This window comes from Nicotiana sylvestris, chromosome 9, assembly GCF_000393655.2.
Source record: "Nicotiana sylvestris chromosome 9, ASM39365v2, whole genome shotgun sequence".
Taxonomy (NCBI): domain Eukaryota; kingdom Viridiplantae; phylum Streptophyta; class Magnoliopsida; order Solanales; family Solanaceae; genus Nicotiana; species Nicotiana sylvestris.
Window position 1 is genome coordinate 173512171 of NC_091065.1, and position 20539 is coordinate 173532709.

Sequence of the window (20539 nt, forward strand, 5' to 3'; positions counted from 1 at the left end):
TTCCGCTTCCACCAGACATTCTTTCTTTAACAAAAGCTGAAAGACTAAGGATGAATATAAATTTAAAGAAATATGATGGAAGTCTATGAATGACTATGAAATTTTCAAGTGAAGAGATTGTTAATAAAGACAAAGAGTTCACCTAATCAATTTAATATCTATAAATGTAAAAGTAACTTTTCAGGTGTTTTTACTGTTTTACGTTCAGAGAAATTGAATGAAACAAGATAGGTAGGTGGTAAAACAAGTATGTGGTAAATGCAAAAAGAAATGTAACTTCACCCCTAATAAGCACACAGTTTTTCTATAGTAAAAAAATAACTTCAGCCTGAAAAATAACTTTTCGGATCATTTACTATATGGTGAAATAAATTTAAATGAAAGATGAAGTAGGTGACAAAAGACAAAAAGTAGATAGTAAATGCAAAAAAGATAAGTATCAACTTAAAAAATACCAAAACATGCTGAAGTTTTTGTCATAAGCTTTTTCAAAAACTTCAGCCCAATGTGCTGAAGTAATTTAGTGCATTTATAAAACTTCAGCACATAATAAGCTGAAGTTTTTCATCGTGCATTCAATAGTTTTGTTCTAAATGCTTTTTCAAAAACTTCGGCTAATGGAGCTAAAGTTAGTTAGTTCATTTCTGACAACTTCAGCACTTGATGAGCTGAAGTTTTCTCCTGGACTCGATATTTTTGTCGTAAAGCTTTTTCAAATAACTTCAGCTCCATGTGTTGAAGTTATTTAGTTCATTTCTAAAACCTTCAGTACTTGATAAGCTAAAAGTTTTTATCCTCGACTAGATATTTTTTGTTGTAAAGCTTTTTCAAATAATTTACGCAGAAAAAGCTTAAGTTTTTGTCCTACATTTGACACTTTTGTTATGACTTTTAACCAAAACTTCAGCTTAAAAAGCAGAAGTTATTTACTTCATACTAAAGTTTAACATATTTGAATCAATCCAAGTATACTAAAAAACTAATTAATGCGAATAGAACAAAAATTTAAAACACATCACATAAATCACACAAAATAATGTATATTCACACAATCCAATTTTGTTTTCGCTTACATCCTTGAAAAAAAAACTAGTTTTTTGTTTACAAATTATTCTCTATTCAAAAAATTGACAGAGTGTCTTCATATTCGCCATAGACATGTCCTAGTTGCTCTTATTGGGTTTCTTAACAAAATTCCATGAACCTTTACTATGTCTTCAACTGATTCACAAAAGCGGCAATACGAGCACCTTTCTTTACCAACTTGTACGGACCTCTGAATTACATTTGCCATATTATTGCATTTTCCATATATGTGCATCTGTGAGGACTCACTAAGTGTGAAAAGTCGTTCATGCAAATTAGCTACAGCACCATGAGCTATAAGACAGTCACTCTCCATTTCACCAAATTTAATTCCACCAAAGCATTTTCTGTCACACACAGGTTGACAAAGTTTAGTGCTATGATTTTTTTAGCAACTCCCGTCTTCTTTCATAAGAAAAAAAACAAGAAAATATTGGCAAAGACATGCTTACTGGTGTGCAGCTGGAAATTCGTGGGAAGAAAGGATAATGAAGGAGAAGTCCAAAAAACTTCACATGTGACGGAGAGTGGCCACATCAAATACTCGATCCCCAGGATAATTTTACTAAAAGTTAGATTTATCAACTAGTAAAAAGAGAAAATTGTCCAGAAGCTCGAGTGTTTGATCTGGCCACTCTTCTGCACATATGAAGTATTTAGACTTTTCCTTCATTATCGTTGCTTCCCATGAACTCCCTGATACACCCAATAAGCATGTCTCTGCCAACATTTTCTTGTTTTTCTTTGAATATAAATTTAAAGAAATATGATAGAAGTCTATGGATGACAATGAAAATTTTCAAGTGAAGAGATCATTAATATAGCCAAAGAGTGCACCTAATCAATTTAATATCTATAAATGCTGAAGATATTGTTAACTATTTTTTGTTCAGAGAAATTGAATGTAACAAGATAAGTAGTTGGCAAAACAAGTAAGAGGTAAATGCTAGTAGTTGGTAAATGCAATAAAAAAATAGTAAAAAATAAGGCCACAAAAAGTAGGTGATATAGGTGATAAATGATAAAAAAGTAGCTAGAAAATGCAAAAAATATAGCCCAATGTGCTGAAGATTTTTAGTGTATTTCTAAAAACTTCAGCCCTTGATAAAGCTGAAGTTTTTGTATTGAATTCAAAAGTTTTTGTCGTACAGCTTTTTCAAAACACTTCAGCACATTTTACTGAAGTTATTTAGTGTATTTCTAAAAACTTCAGCTCTTGATAAGCTGAAGTTTTTTTGTTGGATTCAATATTTTTTTCGTACAGTTTTTTCAAAAAAGCTTCAGCTCAACGTGCTGAGTTTTTTTAGTGTATTTCTAAAAACATCAACATTTGATAAGCGGAAGTTTTTGTCCTTCAGTCGATACTTTTTGTTATGACTTTTAACCAAAACTTCAGCTTAAAAGGCAGAAGTCATTTACTTCATGCTTAAGTTTTTTCAACAAAAATGTACTTAAAATTCATAATAAAAGACAGAAACATATTTGTATGAACAAAAGTGAAATAAAAAAAAACTTAATGTATATTCACAAAATACAAATTATGTGCAACCAATCCTCTAATCAAAAAATTCACGTACAGTCTCTTTAAAATCTCCATAATCATGTCCTTGTTGTTCTTCTGGAGTTTCATAGCCGCTATCTTTTTTCCACTTTCCATGAGCCCAAAGATTGACAGCCAATTCTCTCCTGAAGGTCAATGACTGACTTTGATCGAAATTGAAGACATCTTCTTTATTCAACTGCATATCAATTAACTTAAGAGCAAATACACCACAATCAACACTACAAAAAAACATGAAAAATAGTTAACACAAGGGCAAAAAATAATAAACATAAGATGCATGGTAAAACATATGCGAAACACGTACTTGTTAGTCTGCTGCGGTGAGCTCATCCACTTAATTTGAAATTTTTTCACAGGACTATCCCCATAAAATTTATTGTGTGCCCCAAATTCCAAGCATTTGAGACAGTGTGGGATCAAGCGGGTATAATTTCTGGCATGTTCAATAGCACGCTCATATGTTACACTGCCCATGGAATCATACACATATATAAATTTATCTTTAAAGTCCAGAATTTCAAATAAGTAGTGCGTGGATCTCTGGGCCATCATTGGCTTAAGTCGAAATGGAAAGAATACTTTTCTGGCAGATGCCCATGAGATACCACAGGAAAGGTCCATGCCTTTTACGTAGCTGGCCACCTTTTCATTCGTTGATTCTTCCTCAAACCAACTAAAGTCCGTAAGTGGCTGAATAACCGCTTCTTCTTCTTCTTCTTGAGCCTATTGTTTGGATATCCTCTTTCTCTTTGATTTGCTCTTCTTTTGACCCTCCATTCTCTTTTGCTTCCTTTTTCTAATTTTATCCATCTGTTCTTCTGAAGGATGAATACCAGCCAGCTTAGTCATATACTGATCAAAAATTAAATCATTTACTGCAAATCTTGATTTTGGATAAGCTGGAAGGTGATAGCAATATTGTTTGCGCAAGTAATATATGCCCACATCCATATGCTGCAAATGAACAACAACAAATGATAACATGTGAAAAAACTACAAACAGCATGACAAAAACTTAAGCATATTCAGTTTGAAGTGTTAGAAAATAATCTAAAAAACTTCAGCATGTTTGATTTAAAAGTTTTGAAAAACACTAGAGAATGCATATCAAAAACTTCATCACGATTAGGCTTAAGTGTTAGCAAATAAGCTAAAAACTTCAGCATTTTAGTATGAATAAAGCTGAAGTTTTCCAAATTAGAGTACAAAAACTTTACTATAAAAAATAAGCTAAAGTTTTGGGAAATACAGTTGAAAACCAATTAAAAAAACAAACTTAATAACTTACTTCATCCGTAAGATCAGAGTTAGGATCCATAAGCTCGGTAAAGAATGATTTTCGAATATCAATTCCAGCTAATCTGAATGGATTGGAATCATATTCACTGGCATCCATCTCCAACCATTCTGTAAATCTTTGCATCAATCCACTGTCTTGATTAATATAATGGAAGGGACACCTTCGTATATTCTTTCCTACTTTCCAATATTGCCCCCTTTCCTTTCGTTTATGAACTACGTAAAGAGATCTCAACCAAATACTCTCCATACGAATCCTTTTCCCTTTTTTTCTGGTTTTCCTTTTGCTTGCTCTTCCTGCTGCTCCATCACAACTAACTGTTGTTGTTCACCAGCAGGGGGAGAAACCACAGCCATAGTGGCAGATACTTGACCAACTCCCTGTTGTTCACGACGTTCTTGTCTCTCTTCACAAATAACAACAGCAGCAGAATTACCTTCTGAATCAGTCCCTTGTGTACTACCAAGTGAAAATGAACATAAATTGAAGTTGTCGATATCACTGGTGTCACACATAGGAGAACTGGAAATCTTCCTTCTCTTAGGATTTGGAAGAAGTTGCGATGCATCAGATGATATCTGCAAAAGCAAGGAAAATATAAAATAATACCAACACACTTCACACCTGTCTGTGAGCCAACAGGTGTGAATAAATGTATTTCTCCTTTTTGATATAACTGCATAAGCTCACCAAATTTTTTTTCAGCTGCCTCGAGTCTTTCTGAAAAATCATTCAAAAACACAACAAAGAAAATAAAATATGTAAAGTTTCAAACTGTAAAAAATATACTTCAATCAAATGTAATAAATTCATGATCTATAGAATACCTTGACGTTTGTCTTCCGCTGTGGTTTCCCCAGCCTGCATGCCTTTCTCGATATCAGGAATTCCAGCTTCATTCAATTGTGAACCAACGTCGAGGAGCATTGGAGTATTATCTGGAAGGTTTTTCTCAATTCTACCTTCATTTAATTCAGCATCATCAGAGACTTTTTGAGTTGTGTCAATTGAAGCACAACTAGTTTCAACTTCCACTGCATATTCATAAAAAGGGGGAATAGATCAACTAGTTTTTCTATATATATAACATAGTAAAAATTTATACCTGTAGTGAATATTTCACTATAGTACATTATCAAAAAGATCAGTTAAAACTTCAATCTCTAAGAAGGCTGAAGTTCGACAGTTACAAAAACAAAAACTTCAGCTCTAGAGCTGAAGTTCGACAGCTACAAAAAAAATCTTCAACTGAAGTTTTGTTTCATGTTTTGTGTTTTTTTGTTATATATTTTTATGAACTATTATAAACTTCACACTTTATACCTGTAGTAACAATTTCCTGCGTATCACCGCCTAAAATTTCCTTGCAAATAGTTGTTGCTCCATCAAACAAATTGCCCTGTCCAATATCGCTTTCCAAAGAACAACTCGATGCATATTTTTCAGTACCAACAACTTGATCATATACACCTTGTTGTTGAACATGTTCATCACATTCACCAGCCGCTTCCTTACGTGTAGCATTATCATCTGCGACTTTATGCGATGGATCATGAGCATCATGTTCTTCAACTTGATTATCTGCACATTGCTTACTCCCAACATTCTCAGTTGCTAATTGTTCTTCATCATTTACATCTCTGCTCAATATATCAGCACTGGAACGTTCCACTTCAACTTATTTCTGAATATGTTGATCGCCTTCAAAAGACGCTTCCTCGCATGTAGCATTTACATATACGACTTTATCTGATGCATTAATAACCGATGGAGGTTCGTAACAGTCAATCACCCTATCATATTCTCGATGGTTACTCAAATCAAAACTGTCATCGTCCATTTCATTTGATTTGTTGACAATCTTAAATAACTGTTCAAACTTCTCATCGAAATATTCCTAGAAAAAAAATTACTAACAATGATTAATTTGAATAACATCAGCAGAAATAAAAGACTTCTCTATAAATTAGCTTACCTTCACTTTTGCAAAAACCGCATCAACAATAGCAGATTGCTCATCCTTTTTAAACTTATCGAAAACTTCGTTCACGATCGTGCTTCTTTCTTTTTCTGCATGCCTTTGAACCTCCGTCGTTAACCTCTAGAATAGATAAACAACAAAAATTCAGATATAGAAGAAAACTTCAGCTCAAAAACATGTTGTACTTTTACAAAAACAAAACCAAAAAACTTTAGATCAAAACTTACAGAACATATTGTCTCAAGTAATTCATTGTCATCAAAGTCAGATGTAGAACGGGTAGAACGACTCTGGGTACGAGATGATTCGCCAATAAAAGGAATTCGATTTAGTTCTTTTGTTCGACTCCGACTACGTGGTGATTCACCAATGACAGGAATTCGATTCACTTCTTTTGATCGACTCAGAGTACGTGGTGATTCACCAATTGAAGGAACTGCATTAACTACCTTTGAACGAATTAAAGGCATTGAATTCAATTCCTCTTTTGTAGGAATTATATGCAATACCCTAAAGTCGCGATATCTCTGTTTAATACAAAAAAGTATATTATGAGGAGAAAAAAACTAATACATCAACATATTAACACAAAGACAAAAAAAAGTAACTTACTTCATGAGTACTGAACATATAATAAAGTTCAGCAAATTTAGGCTCTCCCACACATACATAACGTAACATCCTGGGAACCTGAAGGGTATCAAGGTACTCATCCTCTCTTATATACCTCTCCCGAACATCTGGTAAGCGCTCATAGAACCAAGCACATAACGGATATGGAAATCCACCAAGTTTATACTCAGTTGTATGTAATTTATTCTGCTTGTCCAATGCATGTTTCAGTGAATAAATGAGCTTCTCATAAGCCACATTACCCCAAGGATATTCAGCACAAACCTTATCATCTTCAACAATAGATGCATATTCCTCCATCACACATGACTCAGTATTTTTCCCAAACAAAATAGACTCTACAACAAGAATTTCCATAAGCTTAACAGCATCATCATCACTCTCGCATACATGTACGTGATTCACAGCATTCTTTGGAATTTCATTGCGAGTCATAAAATTTCGAATATCCTTCAAAGTCACACCCTTGGACTTACCAAAATACCGCTTCAGAATATTGCTCTCTCGATTAATTGGTTTTTCAACATTATGTGTTGTGATCCGCAAATCACACATAATGTGAAAGTCTTCAAGGGTGAAGGAAACATCATGACCAGAAATCTTAAAACTAATGGAGTCTCGATCATTGGTGAATATTCAAGAAAGACACGGACAATGAACCAACTTCATGCTGCATTGGAAATTCTCCATAGCCATAATGTATTGAAATGTACCATTAGTAAGCTTATCCCGTTGTGTAGGAGTCAAGAAAGTTGCAATTAATTTCTTCAAATCATGGTTCCCCTTCCAGTAACCCTTACAGTTAAACCAATCTCCAAACTCAAAATATCTTTGCCCTGGTCTTGTAGGTGGAGGAGCAGGGACATAAGGACCTGGGGGTATTATAGGTTGTCTAGGTGCTTTAGGTGTTTTGCCTACTTTAACTGCATTAGGATCTTTAGGTGCTTTGGGAGCCATCTGTACAAAAAAAGTAAAAGTTACAAAAAATAACATCAGGACATTATCAAAAAGATCAGTTAAAACTTCAATACCTAAGAAGGCTGAAGTTCGACAGTTATAAAACAAAAACTTCAGCTCTAGAGTTGAAGTTCGACAGTTATAAAACAAAAACTTCAGCTCTAGAGCTGAAGTTCACCAGTAACAAACACAAAAACTTCAGCTCTTTAAGCTGGACTTCACCAGTTACAAACACAAAACATTCAGCAAAAAAACATGTTGTAGTTTTGACAAAAAACAAAACACAAATTCTGTTTATCTAAGGTATCATTGAACTATTATAAAACAAATAATACTTCAGCTCTTAAATAGTATCATATATTTAACTCTTAAAATTTTTAAATACTCGTTCAAAAAACATAAATATAGAATTTTCATCAACAACATAAACACTCGTTCAAAAAACCTAAAAACACAATCGTAAAAGTAAAACTAATGCATGACTATCAAAACCAAAACCAGAAATTAAATCGTAAAGTAAAACCCAAAAAGTTAATGCAATGTACATGTGATTAAATCGTAATGTGGTAACAACGACGACTAGCAGTTGAAAAATCCAAACAACAACGAAAACCGTTTGATTTCAGAGAAGAACAAATCAAAAAATGCGAATAACAGGAGTGAGAGACAAAGACAGTAGAGGACTAGCGTATACTTGGAGAGAAAGTAGTCTTTTAATAAAGAAGAGCAAAATAGTCTTTTCAAATGGCTTTTAACAACAAAAAAAACGGGTACGGGTGAAAACAAAAAGACAAAGTGGCTACAGGTTAAAACGGGGCGTCCAAATAGGGCGCCCCGTGCAATTTTTACTAGAATGAAGGGGGTATGCAAATTATGTCGAAGCCTCGGCTCAGTCTGTCTCTCATCCTTTTCTCTCTCTAGTTACTCATCCTCGTTCTTCTTAGTTTTAGGTTGCAATTTCTCTCTTCATCTACTTTCTATCTCCTTAGTGTTATTTTCTACTGTTCTATTGATATTTGATTATTGTAATTCGGTTTAGTGAGTTAATATAATCAGTTGGTTTGGGTGTAATATCTAGTTTGTTTCATTGGTGCTTTCATCCAGAGGTCTTCAATGGAGGACCAAATATTTCGAACTATTGATGATTTAGTTAAGGCTGTGAATGATTTGTTGTCGAAGGATATGTCCGAAATTCGTTCATTGTTACATGAGATGGTTGAAAACCTTGCAACGAATAAGCCTACTCCGGTGGAATTCCGACGATTTAGTGGCGAGGATCCAGAGTTATGGATTTCTCAGGCTGAACGCTACTTTGAATTCTACGGCACATCAGAAAACAACAAATTATTACGAGCATCTCTTTACCTAGAAGGTGAGGCGTTGGAGTGGTTCCAATGGCTTCTCCGGAACAAGCAATTGACGGATTGGGAACAATTTGTTGCAAAAGTGCGAATTCGTTTTCGTATATATCATCTCGAATCGCCGGAGATCTGGCTATAATCAAGGATTATTCTACTAAAATTGAAGACAAGATGTTCGACAATATGTCGCATGGATGTTGTTGTTCCAAGGTGTTTGCTATTAAGCGATCAAATGTTGAAGTCCTTACTGATACAACGGAATCTGATTTAAATGATGCAAAATCAGAAGAGGTCCAGGTGTGTGATGAAGGCTCTCAGGGAAATGGCAACACACACCAGTCTCATTGTGAGACCTTGCAAATCGAGGTTACCACTAAGGTTCTAGTTAATTATATCGGTATTTCTTCAAACTATGTTCCCATTTCTTCTTTAGTTAGTTTAACTGGTTACAATTGGAATGTAACTACACTACTGGAATATAAAAATAAAGAGGAGGAAAATACAAGAGACAATGCAGCTAAGGTGTTGGCAATTTCGTCTCTAAGGGATATAACTAGTTATCTGATTCCTTTTGCTAGACAAGGATATGTCACGTCGAATGTTATTGGGAGATTTCCAAGGATAGAATTCCTATTTGCTGGTGCTAATCAAAATATATTGTTCCATCACCATGATGTTAACCTACACAAATGCAATTGGGTTGATACTGGGCAAGAGAGAAAATTTTATGATATCTTATTGTCTGTAACACGTAAACCTGCTATGGCGGAGAATATACAGGGATTACTTCAAAAATTTGCTGAAAGTTACTCCAAGCAGTCCCCAAATATCCAGGCCAATGAAGCTGTTAGACTGTTCCTGGCAGTGTGTGGTCTAGATTATAGAGCAAGGTCTGCTTCGCCAGACTCTTCATTTGATCCTAGTTTTGGTTTGTTTACCACATTTATTGGCGCTGCAAGATATTTTTCAGTCATGGTTGTGGATGATTTCAAGCAGATTATTAGGATATTAGAGCATCATATTCCAATGATTTATGTATTTTGAATCAATTCCCATTTGATCCTGGTTTTAATTATGCCGCACCCAATACAGTAGAATTTACTTTTGAAGATGTAAAATCTGCAGAAGATGGCACTCTGAAAGTACGATTTGTACTTCTAATTGAGATGTTTCATATTGGTCAAGTACTCCCTCTGCAAAGTGGTATCACTTTGGATGATTGTCATAAATTTGAGACTTGTGATTGTTGTCATATGGGGCATGCACATATTACGTTTTGGAGTCTGATGCCGTACTATGGATTGTTCCATTTTGTATTTCTTTGGACAATTGGCTCGACACGGGGCAGAATAATTTAGGTTGTGTGTCTATTGCTAATAAACATTTAAATATTGCATCAGATGCATAGAAATGTTGGAAGGGTTTTTAAAAGAAGTAGAAGTTTAATTACAAAGTTGTATGATTGCGGGTGTGTAGGTGGAGTTTGTTGCGGAAGCCAAATGTATATAGTGTGAATAAGTCACAACTACTATACCAAAAATTATGACAGCCACCAAATAATAAATAAGACAATAAAACAACAATAAAGGAAACACCAGAATTTACGAGGTTCGGCTAATTTTGCCTACTCCTCGGACACAACCAATATTTTATTCCACTCCAAAAATACAAGTGAAATAATACTAAAGAGAGAAGATACAAATGCCTTAAACAGATGAGAAGGCAAATGAGAGGTGTGTCTCAATCCTAAACATTAGGCCTTCTTTTATAGGGGAAAAATCCCCTCCAAACTTAACTCCCAACCAATGTGGGACTTTGGCATTTTGCCAAACTTCAACAAATCTCCACCTTGGCAAAATTCCACATTTTCAATTCTCTCTCAATAACAAATTTTGGTTGTGTCTTCATCTTCAATCTTCAGTGTTCAACAATGTTGATCAAATCCAAACAATGTTGAAACTTGACCGCAGTCACCACCTTTGTCAGCATATCAGCAGGATTCTCTGTAGTATGAATTTTCTTCACCGTGACTCCACCTTCTTCTATGATTTCTCGTACGAAATGATACCGAACATCAATGTGCTTCGTCCTTGCATGATAAACTTGGTTCTTCGCTAATTGAATAGCACTTTGACTATCACAAAAAATTGTGATACCTTTTTGTTCAACACCAAGCTCCTTTAGCAATCCTTGAAGCCAAATTGCCTCTTTCACAGCATCTGTAATAGCCATGTACTCTGCCTCTGTTGTAGACAAAGCAACTGTTGACTGCAAAGTAGACTTCCAACTAACTGGTGCCTTTGCAAAAGTAAACACATAACCAGTAGTTGATCTTCGTTTGTCCATATCACCCGCAAAATCTGAGTCACAATATCCAACTACAGACTGATTGTCTTCCTGCTCAAAAACTAACCCGACATCTACAGTATTATGAATATACCGTAGAATCCACTTCACAGCTTGCCAATGCTCCTTCCCTGGATTGTGCATATATCTGCTAATAACTCCAACAGCTTGTGAAATGTCAGGCCTTGTGCAAACCATTGCATACATCAAGCTACCAACAACATTTGTGTATGGTACCTTTGACATATACTCTCGTTCAGCTTCATCCATTGGCGACATAGTAGTACTTAGCTTAAAATGGGAAGCAAGTGGAGTACTAACTGGCTTAGTCTTGTCATCTATGCCAAAACGTTGAAGTACTCTCTTCAAATATTCCTTTTGAGATAAACAGAGTTTCTTTGAACGTCTATCTCTAATTATCTCCATGCCAAGAATTTTCTTTGCCTCACCCAAATCCTTCATCTCGAACTCCTTCTTCAGTTGAATCTTCAACTTATCAATTTCTTCCAAATTCTTGGAAGCTATCAACATATCATCAACATATAGGAGAAGATATACAAAGGAACCATCTTTAAGCTTGTGCAAATACACACAATGATCGTATTTGCTTCTCTTGTACCCTTGCCGCAACATAAACTCGTCAAATCGCTTGTACCATTGTCTAGAAGATTGTTTCAATCCGTACAACGATTTTTCAAGTTTGCACACCATATTTTCTTTTCCAGCAACTTTGAATCCTTCTGGCTGAGTCATGTAGATTTCCTCCTCCAAGTTTCCATGTAAAAACGCAGTTTTTACATCCATCTGAACTAGTTCCAAATCCAATTGTGCTACCAAAGCCAACATAATTCTAATGGAGGAATGTTTTACAACTGGAGAAAACACTTCATTGTAATCAATTCCCTCCTTTTGAGCATATCCTTTGGCCACCAATCTTGCTTTGTAGCGAACATCTAATTGGTTAGGAAATCCTTCTTTCTTTGCAAATACCCATTTGCACCCAATTGCTTTCTTTCCCTTCGGGAGATTGGCCAATCTCCATGTATGATTCTGATGAAGGGACTGTATTTCATCATTCATGGAAATCCTCCACTTATCTTCTTCTGAACTTTGGACAGCGTCTTTGTAAGTAGTAGGAACATCATCAGCTACAATTGAGGTTGCACAAGCAACCGTCTCTATGAGACGAACAGGTTTCGTTATTGTTCTTTTTGGCCTGCTGGTTGCTATTGATTCAAGTTGTTGTTGAGATTCCTGAGTTGGAATCTCCTCTACTGGCTCTCCTTCCAGAGGGTAATCTTCATTTGTTTCCTCCTCTGCTTCTTGTGTAGGAAAAATAAATTTTCCCTCAAACTCCACCTGCTTAGAAGCACCTTCATTTTGTTTGGTATCTTCTGTTACCTTATTTACCATAGCAAATTCATCAAAGGTAACATCTCTGCTGAACATTACTTTCTTTGTCATAGGACACCATAAGCGATATCCTTTGACTCCAGAAGTAATTCCCATAAAAATAGCCTTCTTTGCCCTTGGATCCAATTTTGACTCCGTCACATGATAATATGCAGTTGAGCCAAACACGTGCAAAGAGTTATAATCTACAGCAGGTTTTCCGTACCATTTTTCAAATGGTGTTTTGCCATCAATAGCAGCAGATGGTAGACGATTAATGAGGTGGCATGCATATGTAATTGCCTCAGCCCAAAATTCTTTGCCCAAGCCAGCATTGGACAACATACACCGTACCTTCTCCAGCAAGGTCCGGTTCATACGTTCTGCCACTCCATTCTGTTGTGGTGTATGTCTAACAGTGAAGTGTCGGATGATGCCATCATTTTCACAGACCTTATTGAAATGATCATTTTTGTATTCACCTCCATTGTCTGTGCGAATACACTTGATTCTCCTGCCTGTCTGATTCTCCACCATCATCTTCCATTTGAGAAAAATTCCCAACACTTCATCTTTGCTCTTCATTGTATACACCCATACTCTTCGGGAAAAATCATCAACAAAGGTTACAAAATAGTGCTTCCCACCCAATGAAGGTGTTTTGGAAGGACCCCAAACATCAGAGTGTACATAATCCAAAATGCCTTTAGTATTATGGATCGCTGTACCAAATTTAACCCTTGTCTGTTTCCCTTTAACACAATGCTCACAAAACTCCAAGTTGCAAGCCTTTACTCCTTTTAACAATCCTTGATCTGATAGAGTTTTCAAGGATTTTCCTCCAGCATGTCCCAAGCGCATGTGCCATAGCTTGGTTGCTTCTGCCTCTTTGTCGTCACTGGATGTTACTGTCGCTGTCCCAATAACTGTACTGCCACGATAGCGGTACATATTATTATTCTTCCGATTAGCCTTCATTACCACTAGTGCACCGGAGCATACTCTCATCACTCCATTTTCTGCAATGATTTTGAACCCTTTTGATTCTAGGGCTCCCACAGAGATGAGATTCTTCTTCAAATCCGGTACATATCGAACATCTATCAATGTTCTGATCATTCCATCATGGTTCCTTAATCGTATTGAACCAATGCCATATGAGGTAAGAGGGCTGTTATCCGCTGTGTGGATGACTCCATATTCTCCTTCTTGAAATTCCACGAACCAGTCCCTGTTGGGACACATATGATAGCTACAAGCCGAGTCCATCAACCATATGTCTGATGATGTTGATGACTCTGTTGTAACTAATGAGAAGTCTGAATCATCACAATCAGCTACATTTGAATCCATAATAGCCTTTCCATTGTTATGTTTGGCCTTATTCTTCAACTTCGGACAGTCTTTCTTCCAGTGCCCTTTTTCTCGACAAAAGGCACATTCATCTTTGCTGGGTCTGGATCTTGACTTGGATCTTCCCTTCTTTGTCCTCGTTTGATTTTGAGGACGACCCCTCACAAACAGTGCTTCTCCTTCTCCGCCCTTCTGTTTTTCTCGCTTTCTTTGTTCATAGCTGTACAAAGCTGAACAAACTTCTCTGAGAGAAATTTCGTCATTTCCATGGAGTAGAGTAGTTTCAAGGTGCTCGTACTCATCAGGAAGTGACGCCAACAACATTAAGGCCAAGTCACCATCATCATAAGTTGTATCCATATTTTGCAAATCTGTGACCAACTTATTGAAACTGGTGATATGTTCATTCATCGTGGTACCAGGAACATAGGTGAAGTGAAACAGTCTCTTCTTCATGTACAATTTATTTTGACTGTTTTTCTTCAAAAATTTATCCTCCAGTGCTTTCCATAATTTACTTGCAGAAGTTTCCTTTGTGTATGGATATTTCTGCTCTCTAGCAAGGTAGGATCGAATGGTACCGCAAGCAACACGGTTGATAATTCTCCAATCTTCTTCTCCAATAACATCTGGTTTCTTTTCTTCAATGGCCAGATCTAGCCCTTGTTGAAAAAGGACATCTAGAACCTCGCCTTGCCACATCCCAAAATGTCCGGACCCGTCAAAAATTTCTACCGCAAATTTCGCATTTGACACAATTCTTGTCATAAGCGAAGATGCCAATGATGACGTATTGTTGACACTTGATGTAGATTCTTCTTGTTTATTGTCCCCCATATTTGACACAAATATTATTTAATAGCTGACGACACAAATCAAGATTATTTCCTTTCTGATGTAGAAGATCAGACTAAGCTGCAACTACAGAGCATACTCAGACAGAACCTTGACTCAGTTACCAAGATAAATCTTTTCTGATGTGGAAGATCAGACTATGCTGCAACCACAGAGCATACTTAGACAGTACCTTGGCTCTGATACCAATTGTTGCGGAAGCCAAATGTATATAGTGTGAATAAGTCACAACTACTATACCAAAAATTATGACAGCCACCAAATAATAAATAAGACAATAAAACAATAATAAAGGGAACACCAGAATTTACGAGGTTCGGCTAATTTTGCCTACTCCTCGGACACAACCAATATTTTATTTCACTCCAAAAATACAAGTGAAATAATACTAAAGAGAGAAGATACAAATGCCTTAAACAGATGAGAAGGCAAATGAGAGGTGTGTTTCAATCCTAAACATTAGGCCTTCTTTTATAGGGGAAAAATCCCCCCCAAACTTAACTCCCAACCAATGTGGGACTTTGGCATTTTGCCAAACTTCAACAAATCTCCACCTTGGCAAAATTCCACATTTTCAATTCTCTCTCAATAACAAATTTTGGTTGTGTCTTCATCTTCAATCTTCAGTGTTCAACAATGTTGATCAAATCCAAACAATGTTGAAACTTGACCGCAGTCACCACCTTTGTCAGCATATCAGCAGGATTCTCTGTAGTATGAATTTTCTTCACCGTGACTCCACCTTCTTCTATGATTTCTCGTACGAAATGATACCGAACATCAATGTGCTTCGTCCTTGCATGATAAACTTGGTTCTTCGCTAATTGAATAGCACTTTGACTATCACAAAAAATTGTGATACCTTTTTGTTCAACACCAAGCTCCTTTAGCAATCCTTGAAGCCAAATTGCCAAACTCCTGATTTGGTTTTGTGCCTGCCTATTCTTTAAGCATGCATAGAAGTAAGCTGTATTAGCATCACCCAACTTTAACCATTGCACTCTAGATTTCTGTTTAGCTATACTCTCCTCTACCATCAACCGTTTCTAAAGCTCTTTTTTAATTTTTGATTTTTCTTGTACAAGCTCTATACACTTAGCATGATCTCTCATTTGCATTTGGATATCTTTCAACTTAGCTCTTGCATGTACTACCCTGCCTTCAATCTTATCAGGTTCTTCTTTAGCAAGCCCTTTCATTGCAACTTTCTTATGTTTAAATTTCTGCCATACCTTCTGCATAAAGTAGAATTGGCTAGGTGTTAGCTTTCATAGCCTGCATAAATCCTTGATTATCTGTTAAGTAGTTAAAGAATTCGAAAGGCTTGCCTGTTTCTTGCATGATTTCAAAAGTGATCCTCACAGGGTAGTGATCAAAAAAATAAGGGTCCATTATTACCCCTTTCAAGTGAGGCCAGTTGTGCATCTAGTCAGTATTTACCAATATTTTATCTATTTTGCTGTGAACTTGATTATTTGTCCACGTATAGTATCTACCACGTATAGTATCTACCTATAGTAAACAATAGGATTAATTTAATTAATATTTTTTAATATTAACCACGCATCGCACAGGTACGACTACTAGTTCAACTAAAAAGTTAGGATTAATTTCACAAATGACCATTCAACTTTTATTGTATTGCATCAAAGTCATTTAACTATATTTTATAACGTAATGCATTAGACTATTTTTCGTAACAAAAAAGTCTCTTCACCTTTTCAAGCATGACATAAGTCAAAAGGAAATAAATGAGATGTTTTCTATGATACTTGAGCAAAACTGAGTAACTTTTGGTCATAAAAACTTGGTTAGTGAATTTCTCTTATACTTAGATAAAGTTGAGTGAACTCTTAATTACAAAAAATATTTTATCATCTTTTGTAATACTTAGAACAAATTAATTAATTTTTCATTACAAAAAATAAATTAGCAACTCTAATACAATAAAAATAAAAATTAAGTATTCTTCCATCAAATTACCTCAAAAATTGTGACTACACCGAAAATTATGGCTCGTAAAGATATTGATGAGAAAACAACGAAGTGCTAAAGTAGGCAAGAGAGAAAGGAACGTGTTGTAGGGGGCACATGTCCGCGCTGGTCCCATTATGACAGTTGCACAATATGGATGGATGTTTTAAGTTGAACATGCATGCTCCTTTGTTTTTTAGTTGTTTGCTTAAATTACGCAAATTTGTCTTTTTATTCCGAAAGAGAATGGCAGAAACAAAATTTTTATCAAGAAAATTTAAAAAATAAAATAGGTAAAATTGTAAAAAAGCTCAACATTTAATGTATATATATATAATTTAACCTTATAAATACAATATAATTTTTCGTTGAAAAGAATTTGACCGAACCCAATTTCGCTCACCTAGCTCTGTCCCCGGCGGTAGATAATGAATATAGTTGAGGTAATCCTACGTTGGCCCATATAGAGCGTTATAAAAAAAAAAATTGTCAAACGTCATAGAATTAAATAAAAAGGAAAATGAAACAGTTATGTGGGCTTGCCCTTAAGCAAGAGGTAAAAGCAATTAAAGCCAAAGAACATTCATTGGCTGCAAAATGATTACGTGGACTACTTAATTTACTAATAACCTACCTCTCATTAATTAATTTTGATGCTTTTGTAACTACAAGTCAAATTGGGAGTACTTTTAATTTACCCATCCGATGTCCATGATATCTAACAGCTTTGGATAGTTGTTATGTATCGTTTAATATTGTATCGTATTATATATATATAATGTACAACAATATGAAGAATAAATTTACAATATTATAAAGTAAAAGTAAGGTATAAGATAAAATTATTATATAAAAGGTTGGGCAAATAATAAAATAAGATTATTTAATTAAGGAAGGGCAAATGAGAGAAAAAAATAATGTAATGATGCGACCATATCAAATCGGTCGTTACATAAAGTGACACTTTTTTGCCGTTAAAGAACGACGAATTTAATTATACGATATAATAAAATTTAAGTAACAATTAAAATAAGCATTGTATTTAAAGTAACAATCAAGACAGACATAATATTTAAAATAACAATACGATACAATACAAAGTAACAACCATCACAACAAGCTGTAAATCCTTTACAGCTCATACTTGAGTTTATTAAAATGGGGCAAAACCAGCTTATCCGAAGTTTAAGGGTAAACTGTGTAAAATATAACATTATTGGATTGGATTTCCAACAGATTCTGTCCTAAGCAAGCTCCTCCACTTTTTGGATAAGGTCATAAATAATCACTTCTTTTTTTATTTTATTGTAAAAAAGTTTGCACTTATTTATGAATAAATAATTTAAATAAATCAACTAATTTTATCTAAATATCACAAAAATTACTAAATATTTTCTGTATTGTTTAATGATTTTCGTTTTATTTAGATAAAGTTGAATAAATTTTCATTTCAAAAAAATAATTTAGTAAATTTGATGTCATAAAATAAAAGTTAATTGACTATCTATATCTATATTATATTAAAATCACAAAGACCCTTAACGAAATATCGTTCACCTTTTTTACCTTTTAAAAATAAATTTTACACTAAATAAAATTATCATTTAATTATTTTCCTACAATTTATGAGTTTAAAATTATCTAAAATTATGGCCATTACATATTTTTCTATTTGAACTGTAGGAATTCCTAACATTTAAGAGGTTAAAATTGATTATCTTTTTTCTTATATAAATTCTTTCTTATTTGAACTATATAACACAACTATATTTTTCTAATATTTAAAACTTTGATATCAAATAATCTTTTACTTGTTAAAGAAGATGCATTTATAAAATTACAAAACTCTGAATAGTAGGAAGTCTATAATGCAATTGTTCTATTAGAGTACAATTCCTTCACAGCTTGTTTGGATGGTTGTTACGCATCGTTTCATAATGTATCATATCGTACTATATTGTATTGTATTGTATCATTTGATAAATACAATGTTTGGATAGATTGTGTCGTTTATCATCGTTTTATAATATCACGCACGAGCAATATGAAGAATAAACTTACAATATTATAAAGAAAAATTATGATACAAGGTAAAATTACTATATAAAAAATTAAGGTAAATGATAAAATAAAATAATTTAATAATAATAAAGGGTGAGATTGATAGAAAAAGACAAGGTAACGACGCGACCACACCAAATCGGTCGTTACATAAAGTGGCACATTTCGTCGTTATGTAACGACGGATTTAACGATACGATACAATAAAATTTAAGTAACAATCAAAACAAACATTGTATTTAAAACAACAATACAATACGATACAATGTGTAACAACCATCCAAACAAGTTGTCAATGTATTATGTTATTAGAATACATTTAGTTGGAGTCGAGGAAAAAATTGTTTATATTTTTGGTTAATTTTGGATGCTCTTGTTTTATTTTTTTGTTACTTATATATATATATATATATACATTATACTGAAGTTATTTGATTGGTAATCTGAAAAATATTTTATTACTAAGCTCAATAATTAGAATGACAAAGAAAATATTTGAGAATATAAATAAGAAAGAGAGCGAGCGAAAATTTGTCCACCAACATTAAATAACACTAACGGCTCAACAAGCATAAAGATCCAAAAATAAAATAGTCATTGATAAATTATTGTTTTTAGAATAAATCTTTATTCAAAAATAAAATTTTGTAATACATTTGATAAAAGTGTAATTACAGTTAATGTTTTTCAATTTGAACGAGCTATATATCTTGCACTTTTAATTTATTTTATATCTTACACTTAGATTATATCAAAGTAAAAAAATTGCCAATTAAAAATTCATAATCTATTTATCATATTAACATATTTTACACTTTTACTTTATAACTCAAATATAATTTTTAATATAATATTAATACGGTCTTATTTTCGTGCAAAAGTTAGTTGTGGTGGCAGGTGTCTAAAATCTAAATAATGAGTTTTGAGATTCAAAATATCTTTATACAGTTAAAAAACCTTCTAACTTTTCAGTTTAATGGAAATTTAGTCGTTAAAGAAAAACGTAATATAATACTGCGTTTTAGTAAAACGAGGTATTATACTGCGTTTTTCTTCTTCAATTTAAAATTTCCATTTCTTCCCTACCCACAACAAAACAACCCCCTCCATTAAATACTCCTAACAGCAGCGGTCCCCCCCCCCCCCCCATTAAAAAAAAAAAAACTCGAATGGACCCCACCTATCACACAAAAAGTAAAGATTGTAGGTTATGCATACAACCCAAACCTTCGATTGTTGTGGTTTCCTTGTTTTGGGCTCAAAATTTCAAATTTCTGACATTTCAAAAAACATAAATCGAGGTATTCCGATTTAGTTTATGTGGAAACTCATATAATTATGCATATTTGTTTTCTTGAATGTGTTTTCATGTTGATTTGTGTTTTGTTTAAGATTAAATTTATATATTATTTTTATCCGGATTAAATTATTAGTGTTTAAAAAAAATAGTTAAAAGTTGATAAATAATTTTTATTGTTAATAAAAATGATCATAAATTTCTTTTACTGTATTATATGTAATTTCGTGAATGTTATGTTCATATCTTTGTTGTTTTTATTTAGTTTAGATTATTTATTTGCTTATAGAATAGTGCCCTTTTAGCCTAGTAAAATATAGAGCTTTTTAATGTAGAATCTCTGTAGTTTAAGTATCTACTAACTACAAATTCTATCCAA